Here is a 16,691-nt window from a genome sequence, read left to right on the forward strand (position 1 = left end):
ATTCCACTTCTTCAACAATTGTTTCAGTTTTTTTTAGCTTGCCACTAAATTGCACCATTGAACATCCTTGAATATCTTGGCTCTAGCAATCACGCACCATAGGTAAAAAATCATCATGATAACACCACATTCTTTGAAAATGAAATGGCTTAGGACCAACACGCCTCTCATGCAAAAAATTAGTAATCATGGGACATGATCAGAAGACGTACGAGGAAGATACTCCATTTGACCATTAGAAAATGTCAACAAAAATTGTGTTCACTAGCACTCTATCAAGACGAGCCCAAATTCTTCCACCCCCTAACCTCCCATTACACCAAGAAAGCCGATTACCCAAATACCGAATATCAACCAAACCACAAGCTTGAATACAATTATTGAATTCATCACGAGCTCGGGATGAACGGCAAATACCGCCTATTTTCTCATCATCAAAATGAATAATATTAAAATCTCCGCCAAGAAACCAAGGAAAACCAACAATATCAATATCCTTGAGATAATTCCAAAGGGTGCGTCGTTACTGTTGGAAACAACTTGCATAAATAAAAGAAGCAAAATCTCGAGAATTACCATGGGAAAACCAACTCGATAAAGCTTGTGCCATAACCGAATGTAATTGAAAATCAATTCCATCTGCCCAAAATAGCCAAACTTTTCCACCAGCTTCCATATTATGACAAAAATTAGGAAGATGTAACCAACATGCCCAACGAGCACACTTATTAACTGAAAGAAAAGGTTCTAACACTGCTACAACAGATGGATGGTATTTATTAATAATACGCCGCAAACTTGGCTTCGACGAACAAATCACTCTAATATTCTATACAAGAATATTCATCAATTAATAATGATTATTGGAACATGTTGTCCATTCAAAAACAACAATAAGTTTCTTCTTTTTTCCACATCGAAATTGTTTATTCGGGACTTCAATCTCACTGTCTGAATCATAACATTTGGCTGCCAGCTCTTCAATCTCATCTTCATCTTCTTTATCTGACAACGAATGAACCAGACAAACATCACCCATCTCATCCTTCCCTTTAACGCTGTGGCATAATTCACATTCTAATGCTTCATCAATCAATTTTAAAGAACTTTTGGTAGAACAACATTCTCCTAGAAAATTATCAATGCCATCATTATCCTCCATATTCTCAGTCTACTCAAACCAAGTCAATTTGGAAGCCGGTGCTATCAAATTATCATGGATGCCTTCATCACATTTTTCTTTCTCACCATCATTATTCAACTAACTCACTAGAAGATCCACAGGATTATCATCTAAAATAATCTGATTCTTTGAAACTATATCACCTTTAGAATCGACAAATAACACTTCCAAAGAATCTTGACTCCACGAGTTATTTTTGTTCCGAATACGTTCCAAAATTTCCACCCTTCTTGCTTTCGATTTATCGTCCACTTCCTCTACAACATTCTGAATTTTCTCCTCCACTTTTTCCTCACCCACCACTTTTCACACATTTTCCTTTCTCTTCCTTCACCACTTTCTTCTTCCCCTTCATGACATGCTTTTCCTTGGATTTGCACTAGTTTTCCACATGGCCCTGCTTTCGGCACCAATTGCAATATGTCGGAACATGTTCAAAAATCACTAAATCACTTCTTGGTAATGACTAGCCTCTAGCCCAGGTGGACCAATCCAAAAGTGAGATTTCAAAGGCATAGATACATCCATCACCACACAAATTCTTGCCGCTTCCGGTCTCGTGACACAAATTTTTGCATTATCACACTTCAGAAAACGTCTAAAACCATTCCCAAAACTTTTTAACATGGAGTACTGAAAATATTTCGGAGGAAGTCCTGGTAACATGATCCATACAGGGACCAAAAGAGACTCATCATCTTCATTAAACCCAGGGGTCCAATGGAAAACTTTGTATGGAACTCCATCGACATCAGGATTTCCCCCAGCCATAACAGTCACAAAATCTTCTTCGTTTATCAACTGAACCAGTATATTATGAGGATTACGTAATTGCCCAACCACTGGCATGGATTTAATACCCCATCTATTTTTTATAAAACCTCTAATATGATCAAGAGATGGCCGACGACGCTGGAATTTGAAAACAATCGCAAACCGAAATGGTTCTACCGATTTCAAGATTTCTGACTAAGAAAATGTAAAGAACATCTCCCCCTCAACAAATCTAGGCTCACGAACTGGAATTCCCATAGCAGGCAATGGTTGTGGTCTATTAACCTCGATGTCTACATATCCCTTTTGTAAACCACCTCCAGCAACGCAATTCATAGGCTCTTGTATGCCTCCATACTCCTTCACATTCCCAGCAATAGCAAACGGCTGGACCGCCAAGGAAGACAACAGCGCCGCTGGGTTCACCATGCAGCAAACCCTACGTTGCTCTCAAAGCCTACGTTTGAACATAGAAAATAACAAATTAAGTAAGATCAAGTAAAGAATTAACAACTAAACTTAAGTAATGAGAATTTTTCCTAAAAATTATAATCAATTTCAATCATATTCTTATCATAGGCTTTTTTTATTTATCAACCATACTATTTTTATCATCATCATCATCATCATCATTATTATTATTTAAAATAAAATAATATATTTTTCCCCCAAACTTAAATATCACATTGTCATCAACTAGAAGAAAGGAAGAAAAACTAAAGTAAAGAAAGAGATGCTCCCCTGATTTTTTGTTTTGTTCTTCCAATTGAATATTTTTCTTGAAGATGCAGCCGTATACCCCTTGGAGATCTCCTCGGCCTCTTCTTTCCTTAAACTTCAAAACGGGTTGAGTTCAAGCTTTGGTGGTTCCTTACATGGTAGTTTTGGGAATTCAGCTCCATAAGTCTCGTCGGTCATGACCACGTCTCAGTCGCTTATTTGAAAACAAGAATGTACCTTGGAAGGGAATTTCAGAAATTTAAATACATCATAAGCGACCTGCTCCTCGCCAACCTTCCAAATGAGTTTCCCTTTTTGGACATCAATTAAAGTTCTCCCCGTCGCAATGAAAGGTCGATCCAATATCAAATGGATCTCCTCATTCCTCATTCTCCTCCATATCAAGAACAATGAAGTCGGTCGGAAAGATGAACTTATCAACTTTCACCAGTACGTCCTCAATAAGTCCTCTCGGGTATTTAATGGATCTATCCACCAGCTGTAGAAAGATAGTGGTCGGCTTTACTTCTCCAAGACCTAGTTCCTTAGGCGGCAACTTCTTTTGTACAATTGCACTGCTCTCCTCGGTTGCCAACTGTAGAGAGATGGTGGTCGGCTTTGCTTCTCCAAGACCTAGTTCCTTAGGCGGCAACTTCTTTTGTACAATTGCACTGCTCTCCTCGATCGCCAACTGTAGAAATAACTGATTATCAATCTTATTTTTTCTTAATCTCTGCGGAAAAGGAATTGGTGGATCATAAATTAAAGGAGGATAAGTTTCAGAAATAAACTCCCTAGATTTCTTGGGTTTCGTAGCCCCTTTATTCTCCTTAGTCTTCTCAGCTTGCTAGACAGTCGCATCCCGATCTGCTTCTTTCACCTCGTACTCGGTTTCCTTCTTCTCAAACTCCACATTTTCGGCGACTTTTGCGTCTCGCTCAGTATTTACCGACTGGTCATATGTCCGCCCACTTTTCAATGTTATGGCTTTGACATGTTCATTCAAATTGGTCATAGTATTGCTCGGTAAAGTCTGTATTGTCCTCTCGGTAAGTATGTTTGAGGGTTGATCAATTTGTGCCTCAAGATTTAGATTGAAGCCGAGCTGTTTTGAATCACCATATCAGTCTTTTGCATGTACTGCATGATCATATCTTCAAGTGTTGACTTCTTCTCTTGTTGTGGAAACTGTTGAGGTGGTCTAGCCAGCACTTGGTTATTGTTCCATGAAAAATTAGGATGATTTCTCCATATGGGATTGAACGTGTTTAAATAAGGATTATTTTGATGTTGGAAATTGGACACATAATGGGCTTGTTCATAACTCGGTTGGGCAAAAAGATTCTCCACTTGGGAATCTACACTTGAATGATTTCCTGCCCAATGATCACAAACAATATTAGTTTGAATAGCATTAACGCTCATCTTACCTATTTGTTGTGATAGATTTGCCATCTGCGCCGCCAATGTGGTAATAGCATAATCTCTGAACGCCTTATACTCCTGGTCATCTATATTAAATTTGAAGGCAGCAACCTCTTTCTTCTTCTCTTTATTGATCCGACATAAGATTCTTTCAATCTCGGTGATCTCTTTCTTCTCTTTATTGTACGCCTTGTTTTTTTTCTTAATAAAAAAAAACAAAATAAAATCCAATGTAGTAAAAATCTAGCCGATATCAATATCAATAACAAATAACTATTCCCCGGCAACGGCGCCAAAAACTTGTTCACGTAAAAATATATCTGTAAGTGCACAGAATTGTAACAAATAGTAAAGTGTTTTAAAGAAAAATGTTATCGAACCCACAGGGAATAATTATGCTATTGAGTACTAAAATTGACTAAATTAATTATTATTTGAAAAACGGAAATTTGAAAAATGGTTTATCAAAATTAAACTGAAGAAAAGAATATTAAAATTAAGATTTTAAAAATAATAAGAATAGATCTAGAGCATTTGACTTCACCTAGCAAATCCCATACAATCTATTCTTCCTTTTTATAGAATCTCAATTATCCCAAATTGATGATAAAAATCCCTTAACTATTCAATATTTTATCTCGAACAATATCAAAAATATCTCCAATTAATAACTTCATATCTCTATGTGAATTTAACTAATTGGAGACTCATTAAGTTATTTGGATTTTTCTTGAAAATCACACTAGTTGTGGTAAAGCATCTCTGCTTTCGCTCAACCAATGGTATTTAATCCTAGAGCTTTCATCACAAATCACCTCTCGGTCTCATTGCAATCCAAAAGATCAAACAATAATTAGTTAGAAAATTGTAAGCATTAAGAACAAAGAATAAACACTCAATCATGAAAATACTGAAAATAAAATAACTTGGAATATAAATTGTGTGTTCAATGCTAGACTACATCAAAACTCTAGAAAATAGAATTAGTTTATAATAAAATTAAAAAAAGAAAAAGAATTAAACTGGTATTCTTAATTGAAGTTGGTTGATGAGGTATGCGGCTCTCGCCTCTACCCTCCAGTTCCACCTTCTTGATAGAACACTTCAAGAATAAATTCTGAAACTCTAAACTCAGACTCAGACTCTAAAACATAAAAACTCTCTCTCCAATTCAAAACTCCCCTCTATTCATCCCACAAGTCGAGATTAAATAGATGTTGAAATTCAAATTTGGAAACAAGATAACTGCGACTACAATCTAGCCTAAAGATCTACAAATTAGTTTCTAGAGATAAATGTTAACATAGAAAGAACTATCCCAAGAATAACGGGATGATCTGAAATAGAAGATTAAGTGATATGTGGCTTGAATTGTGGAGTTCGAGAGGATTTCGTCGCCAATAGATTGATTGCGGGACTCAGATTTGGTGGTTAGCAATCGATTGATCTTAGTCGGCAGGAGTTATCCTACCGGGTAGATGCCGTGTGCGCTGAATATAACTGGCGTAGAGGTCACAAAGACCACACGACCCTCTCCTCGCCTACCGAATGGAAAGACTTCTGACCAAGATGAAAGACTTCTCTTGCCTCTTCTAATTGTTACCCATGATGTCATTTAGGTTGGTCTTTTAAGTTGGTCGTTTAGACTAGTCGCCCAATCTAACCGCCTAGAGCCTTGTCACCAAATCTTCGTGCCTTCTGGTTGCACCTTTTGGTCGCGAGTTTCCTTGCCTAATGAGAGGTAAGTCTTCTCGCCTTTGGGTGAGAGAAATCTCTTTGCTGCTCACGGGACAAGGCTCCTCTCCCAAATCTCATCTACTCTCTTCAGATCTCGCTGCCTCTCATCGGTCTGAATCCGTAGTCTCTTCGTTTGTACCAAAATGCTCTCGTTTTGCACTAAATCTTCTCATTCCTTCAAATCTAAGAAAATAAATAAAAATATGTAGAAATAAAATAAATTAATAGTATTGAAGGGAAAATGACACTTTTCATAAATAAAAAGGTGATAAAAATCACATAAAAATAATACTTATCAGTCATTGTCACATGTCCATGCATTTCCATGCATAAAGAAAGGAAGAAAAGAAAAGAATGTTATGAAGAGCAAACAATGAATTCGAATGGGATCGCAAGGGTCCAAATGCAAAGCTATGAGCACTCTCACGGGTGGGCGTGCTAGAGTACTCACAGTGAAGAAAGTTTTGTGAAGCCTGAGTATCTCTTAAGACGAAGCCACATGTGGCATCAACCGTCATGTGGTGAGGATAAGCAGTAGGTACACATGGTTTATGGGAGCCACGAGGTACCACATGTATGTTTAAACAAAGATGCAAGATCTTGATGTATGTTATGATGTTCCAAAGCTCTATGAATGACGCAAAAGATTCTAGATAAGAGACAAATACATTTTCATGAAACAAAAGTTCATGTCCATGCATACATGATCATATTTACCTTAATTATATTTATGTTATCTCTGTGTATGTTTGTAGTATAACTTACTAAGATTTCAAGGAATCTCACTATGGTAGCCCCACTACTATTCCTACCCTAGAATCGTAAAAATTGTAGCAAGGTAGGAAGAGGTTGAGCAGGATGGGAAAGCGCAAGCCCTTTTGGTTGAAGATAGTTGAAGATGAACTCACTTTTGATAACATAATAGATCTGATCATTCTCTACGTAGAACTCATTCTACTATTGATGGCATATATTATGGAATGCTTGATGAAGATGAATACAATTGTAACTTTAAAGTATGATACATTATAATGGTGTTTTGTGATTTTGGATGATCGGTTAAGTTTGAAACCCAAATGAATGTATGGTACTCTAGAAGACATCATTACTTTGGGATAAATAGTTTTTTTAGTACCATGATTTACTTAGGCTTTTTTCGATGCGATTATTCATATTGCTAGAAATATACTAGGTGCATTGCATATTAATTGTCATAAATGAGGGGTATGTAACCCAGTTTTGTATGTCCCGACCCTTCAATCACCTCAAATCCCAAGCGGAAGTTGGGGGGGTCACGGGAATTTTATCCAAACTATAGCAATTAGGGTTCCCTTTTGGGGAAGAAAACCCTAGCCATTTGAAGATTCTAAAAAGGGTGCCTTCCTTGACATGAGAGTCTAATCCATGCTCTCGCCAGATCATCTGCCAATCAATCCAACAGTCACGGTATGCTCAAGATTCCATTTCAAAGAATATGATGTCTTATTGCATCCTTTTTAGGCCTCCCTTTGGAAAATCTAGCAACTAGGGCTTATTGAAGAGGAACTTCTAACTTTTGTACCTTCAGAGGAGTAAAATGGATTGTTGGATTGCCTTTCTTAGGTGTGGTTGTTTAATCAACAACAAGATATCTGCAGGTGGGATTGAGGATAGCTCTAGGTGATTGGAGTCTCCAGCTATGGCTGCATATGATTTTAAGGATGACTTGGGCCGCTCCATGAGTTTTGAGATTTCGAGTTAGGGTTCAAGTAAGGGTTCTCCATAACCAAAGCCCTGACGTCATAGTCTGGTAAAGGATGTTAATAAAAGCAAGAAAATATAGAAAAATGAAGAGAAAAATCGGAAGTATAGCAAAATGAAATAAGAGGTATGGCATTCGAGAATGATATATGAAATTAAAACTTGGAAACAAAGCTAGAGATGAGTGCATAGTTATTTTATCAAGGGTATTTATGTGAAGTTATTTTGCGGAGTAGATAATAGTCTTTTGGTAGTTTGAAAGAAGGTTTGTTAAAATCAAATGTTTGATGGATGATGTAAATTGAGCTGGAGTTTAAGGGTGATTTGCATTTAAAAAAAAAAAAAAGCGTGCATGCACTATGAGTCTGTCATCGAGACATTGGCTCAACTAAGTATGCCACTAGTAAGACTATTTCTATTGATTTCTTATATGTTTCAATCTTATATTTTTCCGAAATCTAAAGTTGAGACAAATGAATGAACATGCATGCACTGACTAGTTTTGCTCATTCTAAGTGAGCAATGTATTATTAAAAGGAAACCGAGTACAAAAGGAGGGGTGAGAATTCCCAAAATAATCCTATTGCAACCAAGACAATATTGAAGAAGATAAAACATTAAAGAAATAATTTGTACCTAACAAGTTGGACCTCAACTATTCCCATGATTCTTGTTCTTGGCCAAACAAAGGGACCAAGAAATGATATGGTTTTTTTTATGGGTGATTGTTATACCTTGGCTATGGTAACCAAGGTGCAGACATGTAACACCCCGCTCCTTCTTTCTGATGTAAGCAAATTTGTCTGCAAGTCTCGTTATGCATGCCGAATCTCGATGGCTATGTTTTAAAGATATTAAGTGATTTATAAAGTAAGCCCAGTGTTTTAAAACCAGGAGTATTTAAATGGGATGTTCCCAGTATTATTTGACTAAGCTTGATTTTAAGTAAGACAATTATAATATTTTTGAAAAGCTCCAAAAATATTATAATTGTAGGAAATTTCAGTTATTTAAAATATTATGAGATTTAAATTATGTTGAAAACTCTAATTAATTAGATGGTTTTATCCTCTTAAAGATATTAAATAAGACTTCATCATTTTATTAATGATGAAGGAATATTATTTTATAAACTGAAGTTTAGTTTAAATAATATTCTATCGTAATTCCTCTCAGTTAATGTTATGCATTTTAAATCAATATTTTAATTCCCTACGGTTAGATTGTTTTCAAGTTCCCAAGGTAAAAAATTAGGATTAAAACCCAGACCCCTCTCTCTTTCTCCCTCACTTTCCATTTTCCCTCTCTATCCTCCCTCTCCCTCAGCTTACGCCGCACGTCCCCTCTCTCTCTCACTCGATTCTCTTCTCCTCCTCCAGGCTGACGCCAGTGTGGCCCCCCAGCCTCACCGCCACCACTAGTGACTCCCCTCACGCCGGCGACCAAGCTAGCCACCACCGAGCTCCCCCACGCACAGCTCTCTCTCTCCTCCTGGGTTTCACCAATTTCTCTCCCCCTTGCGCCACCGTACGCGGCCACCCAGGCCACCGAAGACCACCACGAGCATCCCCTGACCTTCCCCTTCCTCCTCCCCTTGACCCGAAGTCGGTAGCCCTCCCTCACACGCACGCAGCTCCTCCAACGCATGGGTTCTCTATACCCACGGCCAAGCTCCGCCTCCCACGGCCACTGAACCACCACCAAGAGCCTCCTCCCTCACCGACGACCTCCCCTAGCCATCCCCATGCCCAGCCGAGCCACATAGCTCTCCCACGCTCTTTCACTCTCTCACAGGTGTTCCTCCACCTCATGGACAGATCTGCCGCCTCCAGCCACTGTGCTACCACTCCATCGCCACCATGCCCCTCCACAGCACCTTCTAAGCCCTTAGTACTTAGTAGTTTATTACACCTTAGGCAAAATCACATTATACGAATACACGGCTTTTGTTTGACTCAGCGCTACAAGGTCTTTTGTGTCCGCATCGTTTGCACACACATGTAACCTTCCGACCCAGATGTTACATCAAGCTATAGTAGTGTCAATTCCTAATGGGAGCACGATCACTTGTACTTGCATGTTGAAAAACTACCCATTAACCCTGAGAGAGAGATTGATGGAAGCCGACTTGATCATCTTCAACCAACTAGGGTTCGACATTATACTAGGAATGGACTGACTATCCAAACACTGTGCTAGGTTAGATTGCTGGAACAAGGAGATTATCTTCAATTCACCTGTAGGTGGGCAAATCTGTCATAAGGAAGGGACTGTGAAGGCTACCCCCTCTATAATTTCAGCATTGCAAGCAAGGAAGTGCATCGCTAGTGGTGTCACAGCCCACTTAGCATTCATAGTGGAAGATTATGGTTGTAATAAGGAGATTCAAGGGATACCTATAGTTGAGGAATATCTTGAGGTTTTCACTGACAACCTGCCAGGATTACCCCCCGATAGAGAAACAGAACTCACTATAAAGCTAGAGCTTGCTGCAACCCCTGTCCATAATGCCCCTTATCGTATGGCCCCGCTAGAATTAAAAGAATTGAAGGAGCAAATAAAAGAACTACTGAAAAAGGGCTTTATTCGACCTAGTTCATCACCTTGGGGTGCGCCAGTTCAATTCGTTAAGAAGAAGGATGGATCTTTAAGGATGTGCATTAATTATAGGGAATTGAACAAAGTAACAGTTAAGAACAAGTGCCCATTACTGCATATTAATGACATGTTAGATCAATTGCAAGGAGCATTAGTATTCTCAAAGATTGACTTAAAGTCAGGTTACCATCAACCCATGATTAGGGAGAAGGATATCCCTAAAACGGCGTTTCAGACTAGATATGGTCACTATGAATTTTAGTGACGTCCTTTGGTCTAACCAATGCTCCCGCCGTATTCATAGATATGATGAACAGAGTATTCAGACCCTACCTAGATAACTTTGTTGTTGTATTCATCAATGACATATTGATATACTCGTACAGCGAAGAGGACCACAAGCAACATCTCCATATGGCACTGGAAAGGCTGAAAGAACAAAGGTTGTATGCCAAATTCAGCAAATGTGAGTGCTCAAAGAGGTAAAATTTTTAGGGCACGTAATCTCAAGTCAAGGAGTATCAGTTGATCCCAGTAAGGTCGAAGCTGTGGTGAATTGGAAGCATCTGACTAATGTGCAGGAGATTTGGAGTTTCCTGAGATTAGCTGGTTATTATCAGCAATTCGTAGAAGGATTCTCCAAGCTGTCAGGACCCCTTACTACCCTAACCAAGAAAAATGCTAAGTATATTTGGACAGAGAAGTGTGAGCGAAGTTTCGTGGAACTCAAGGAAAGGCTCACAACTACGCTAGTACTAGCCCTGCCTAAGCCCCATAAGCCTTACGTAGTATTCAACGACGCGTCCAAATCAAGACTTGAATGTGTACTCATGCAAGAAGAGCGGGTTGTTGCCTACGCCTCACGAAAACTAAAGAACCATGAACAAAACTACCCCACCCATGACTTGGAACTAGCCGCCGTAGTTTTTGCTTTAAAGATTTGGAGGCATTACTTGTATGGTGCAAAATGCGAAATCTACACCGATCACCAACCTCAAGTATTTATTCAGTTAGCAGAATTTAAATATGAGACAAAGAAGGTGATTGGAAACTATTAGTGACTACTAGTGTGAAATCAAGCATCACCCTGGCAAGGCTAACGTGGTAGCTGATGTGCTAAGTCAGAAGACCCAAAAGGATGGTCCCATAGGCCCGCCTTGGAAGTAGAGCCCTTTCTACACAGTATGAGAAGTTTATTGATCAATGATCTTCTTGTTGAGGCATTCTTAACCACAGTACAAGAAATTGTGCATATGGAATGGAAATAGGTGAAAAGGCGGCAGATGGAGGATCCCAAATGGGCAGAAATCAGGCGGAAGGTAGAAAAGAAAGAAGGACGAGAAGGATTCACCCTCAGAGATGATGGATTGTTTTACTACCAAAACCGAAAGGTTACTCCAGCTGATCAGGAGATCAGGGATAAGATATTAAGAGAAATGCATCAAACTCCATACACGGCTCACCCAGGAAGCACAAGGATGTATCAGGATTTGAAGCAACACTTTTGGTGGGAAGGCTTAAAGAAAAATGTAGTGGAGTATGTTAATAAATGCTCTATTTGTAGAACAGTCAAGGCAGAGCATCAAAGACCGGCTAGTGAATTACAGCCACTTCCAATCCCAAAATGGAAATGGGAGGATATATCCATGGACTTTGCAATTGGACAAGCAAGAACTTCGAAGGGAAATAACTCTATTTGGGTCGTGGTCAATCACCTAATGAAAAGTGCTCACATTTTGTCAATGAAAAATACTGACCCTATGGACAAGTTAACTCGACTATTTGTATCAGAAATAGTGCGACTACATAGAGTTCTAAAAACAATTGTATCAGATAGGGATATGCATTTCACCTCTCGTTTCTGGCAACTTTAAGACGCTCTAGGCACCAAGTTGAAATTTAGTAATGCCTATCACCCTTAAACTGATGGGCAAACTAAGTGGATAATTCAGACTTTGGAAGACATGTCGAGGGCATGTGTTTTGCAAGAAAAGGACGATTGGGAGAGACTTTTGCCATTAATTGAGTTTGCTTACAATAATAGCTTCCAGGCCACCATTCAGATGGCACCATACGAAACTTTATACGGAAGGAAATGCAGGTCTCTTTTATACTAAGATTCTTCAAGAAATGAAGGATCAATCCAATTAATAAAGGAAAGGATGAAGGCTACCCAAGATATACGAAAGAGCTATGACGAATGTCGAAGAAGGAACCTCGAGTTCGAAGTTGGCGATTGGGTTTACCTCAAAGTATCGCCCATGAAAGGAGTCTTTCGGTTTGGAAAGTAGGGAAAATTAAGTTCAAGACACGTAGGACCCTATGAGATACTGGAAAGAGTAGGAGTAGTCGCTTATAGGTTGGGTCTTCCCATTGACTTCCAAGGAATTCACAATGTCTTCCATGTATCTTCCCTCAAAAAGAGCTTCGAGAAGAAGATATCAACAGTTGTAGATACGAAGGATATTTCGCTCCAACTCGACCTAACTTATGAAGAAGTTCCTGTTCAGATCACAGATTGGAAGGATAAGGAACTTCGAAATCGAAAAATTCCTCTGGTTAAGGTTCTGTGGCGGAATCATGATATTGAGGAAGTTACGTGGGAAAAGGAAGCCGATATGAGAAACAAATACCCCTATTGGTTTGGCTTGTGAATTGTTTGTCATCACACCATGGCATTCGCTTTCATTCATACATGCATGGCATCCATTTTTATTTCGCCATGTGACCCGCATTCTTTACTGTCATTTTCAGTTGCACCATGGCCGGTAATGGTAGGATTGCCCGTCGGACTTATATGGCCTCTAGTCAGATTCGGAGATTGAAAGCTGAGCAACGACGAAGATGTCTAAACCTTATGGTCGACACATTTTGGACTCGGCAAGAGAGGCTGGAATACCATAGGACTTACATCCTCGACCATGATGGGAGAGGTAACATCCGTTTGAGGAGAGCACTGCCGCATGAAGAGCGTCAACCTTATTTCCCTATCCGATGGATGTGAGAGACTAGGATCAGATGGCTTAGACACTATATGAGATCGACTCTCTTAGTTACGCCAGAGTCGAGCTAGGCAGCCAAGCAGCATCAGGTCTAGCAAGAGTTCTTATTCCTGACCCCACTCCCCTCGACACATCAGATCTTTCTGACTCTTCCTTGAGTCGCGTTCGTTTCCATGAGAAGGGAGACCCCTGACTTGAGGACGAGGAATTTAGGCAGTGGAGACTTCATGAGGAGAGACTTAACACATTCTATGATTCAGAGGAGGATGAGTTTTATTACCACGCTCAGGATGAGATGTCAGAGGATGGTGATGAGAGACCCCCATCGAGCCCTGAGCTATAGCATAGTTGGTGAGTCACACTTAACTTTTCTTTAATGCATGTCTTACTTTGACCCTGATTTCTAGGACCAAATCTTGTTTTAAGGGGGGAGGATGTAACACCCCATCTAATTAACCATTAGGATTAATCTTTAAATGCCCTTAGATTAAGCTAATGATTTAGGACTTCAAATATATTTTATTTTTATTGCTATTATTATTATATGATTTTGTTTGTTTATTTTATTTATTTATTTCAATGGAAATAGTTAAATTTATTTAGACCATGGCACTTAGTGTCATTAATTATTAAGCATGAAGGATTAGAAAAGCAAGCTAATTGGTATTCCTATTAGGGCCTTTAGAACTTTAGGATAGTTATGGGCCAAGCCTTAAAAGGCCTTAAACCAAGCCTCATAGGAGTACAAGTCTTGGTAGGATAGCCTTGGCCCAAGTATGAGGGAGGCATAAGGCCTTTTGGACCCAACATTGTATAGGTTTGACCCATTAAGCCTTTCAAGCCCCATCTTTGTGGATCTTGAGGACTCTCTTAATCCCAAAAAATCTGAAAACAAGGTCTCCTATCCACTCAAACCCAAAGCCCATGGACCATTAACCCACACTTATGGCCCTTTTAAGCCCCACAAGGCCCAAACCCTTGTTTTGCCTCTATTCACTCTTCAATTTGAAGCCCAATATACCATACCATGGGTTTCCTCAAGCCCATGGCATACCCTAAGTATCCAAATTAGGTTTTGAAATTGGGTTAAGACTATTAATCAACTTACCGATGATTAATGATCTTTAAACCACGTTTTGAAACTTAATTTTCTTTCTTAATCTTTTTAGCCTTTTTTATCCGAAATTTTCTTGTTTCATTATTCAATCACATCAATCTTAGATCATAATAGGACCCTAGGTAAACCCTCACACATGTCATTAAAAGAAATGACATATCAAAATCCCAAACTACACCAATCGGCACACATGTGTGTCATTTGTGTGCAATGGATTGTTTTGCCCTTAAGCCCAATCTTTTTGTGCCTTTTTTTCAATAGCACTATGGTCTTTAAACACCTCATATAATCCCTTTAGACCCAAACCAAGCCTTGGCCGAAATTGGTTTCAAAAACGAAGCCAAAACACCAAAACCGAATTCACCTTGGACACTAGTTGGATGAGAACCAAGTTGATTGAGTTTCAACCCCCCTTCTGCCCATGGCTGAGCCACCACCCCACGTCACCTCCATCACCACCCAATCTCCAAGAGGCCCTCATGGTCATCACGAGTTTTTGACCAATTTTTCCCACCCAAAGAAGGCACCAAACCGAAGGCATCCAAGCCACCTCCATTTCGACAACCACTTCCCTTCACTCATTTCATTTGAGCTGCCACTTTATGATCACTTGGCAACCAACCAAGAACCACTCCCTCACCTGCAAAGCCTTCCAAGAGGCTGAGTCAAGGCTATGATCAAAACTGCCCAAGAAAACCACCTTGAACCCGTCAGCCTCATGTTTGGTTTTTGTTGGTTTTTCTTCTCTTCCTTCTGCACCACGACCTGACCAACGACCCTTAGAATCAATGTAGCACCTGAAGTGATGAAGTCAATGTGATGTAGGGCACTATTCACTCTGCAATAAGTGACACAAGATGATGAAATACAAGTTGAAAACTCAGCTCCTTACACCACCGCCCATATCACTCAATCCCCTTGGACTTAGGCCAATGTCTCCACCCCATTGGCACCTATAAAAAGCCCCTCCACCCCCTCATTTGCTCCACACCTCATCTCCAGCTCCCCTTGAACATTGAGAACCATCTTACCCCTTAGTTTTGAGAGAAACCGAAAGGTGTGTGTGTGTGTGTGTGCTTGAGTGTTGTTGAAGTTCTTGTGAATTCTTGTGCTGGGAGCTTGAGTTGACTACGAAACTTGTAATTCCTCTTGCCCTAGATCTTAGTTTACATGTCAAGTTGTAATTTTAAGCATTGGAGTGATTTTTGGATGAATTTAGAAGAGAATACCATGCTTAATTCAAAACCAGGTTCATTAAGAATGGTTTAAGTGTTTAAATTGTTTTACATGAAAATTTTAGTTATGACATGTCTTAGCATATTTTGATATCATTTATTAATGTCTTAGAATGATCATAGAAGGTTTGAGTTTCGATTAAAAGCATGACATGATAGGTTTTAATTCTATCTTCTGTTGATCATCAAAACATGCATGGGTTTTAAGTAAGTTTGTGATTAAGGCATGAAGTTTGATTTATTCCATCTAAGCTTGATGATTAAGCATTTAGAAAACCTTCTGATTGGGATAAAAACGAAAATACATGAGTTTTGAAAGCTTGCCTTGGTGATTTACACTAGGAACATCTAACTTGATTAATGGAGGATTAATGAAGATTAAGGTTTTTAGCCATAATTAGGTGTTGGGATGAACTTGCTCATCCAAGAATTGACCTTTATCATATCATGAAAGACTATAGTGATTGTTTGTGACTAAAGAAAATTTGCATAAGCATGTTTTCATAGGGATTAATAGTTGAAATCATACTAAGGCATTAATTAGAGTGTATGCCACAGGTTGGGAATGTTTTAGCTAGTTCCACTTTGAATGTTACAATTATAAAGATACAAATGGTTTTAGAATATCAAAAATATGAAGTCCATGAGGTTTCGTTAAATTTGAGGTTTGTTTGTAAATAGTGACAAATTTTGGGCCTTAGGGGAAATTTTTGAGAGTTTAGGGATATTTTTGTAAATACCCATTTTTGAAGTCCTTGATTATGAACATCTTTCATAGTGGTATAAATCCTAACTTAGCATGAATTTGATTTCAGCCACTACAACCCTTCAAACTCAGGAAGTTCGTAAGTTGGCCTAACTTACGCCTTGATAAGTTATCTATGATTTATTGATAAATGTCACATTCATGTTATAATTGTTATTTTGAGCATAAAATATCATGTTATATGATACATTGGTCATTGAGTACATACTTACATGACATGTGAAATTTTTACCATTTTTAGCATATTACATATAAATGTCATTTTTTCATGAAACTTACTACATTTGCATATGTCATGAAATACATTCTGTTCAAGCATTACATGAAAATAATTTTTGTCACAACCCCAAATGCTAGGATGGGGAATTATCTTAGTGGAACTCCTCTGTCCACT

The sequence above is a fragment of the Juglans microcarpa x Juglans regia genome, chromosome 1S, assembly GCF_004785595.1.
Source record: "Juglans microcarpa x Juglans regia isolate MS1-56 chromosome 1S, Jm3101_v1.0, whole genome shotgun sequence".
NCBI classification, from domain to species: Eukaryota; Viridiplantae; Streptophyta; class Magnoliopsida; order Fagales; family Juglandaceae; genus Juglans; species Juglans microcarpa x Juglans regia.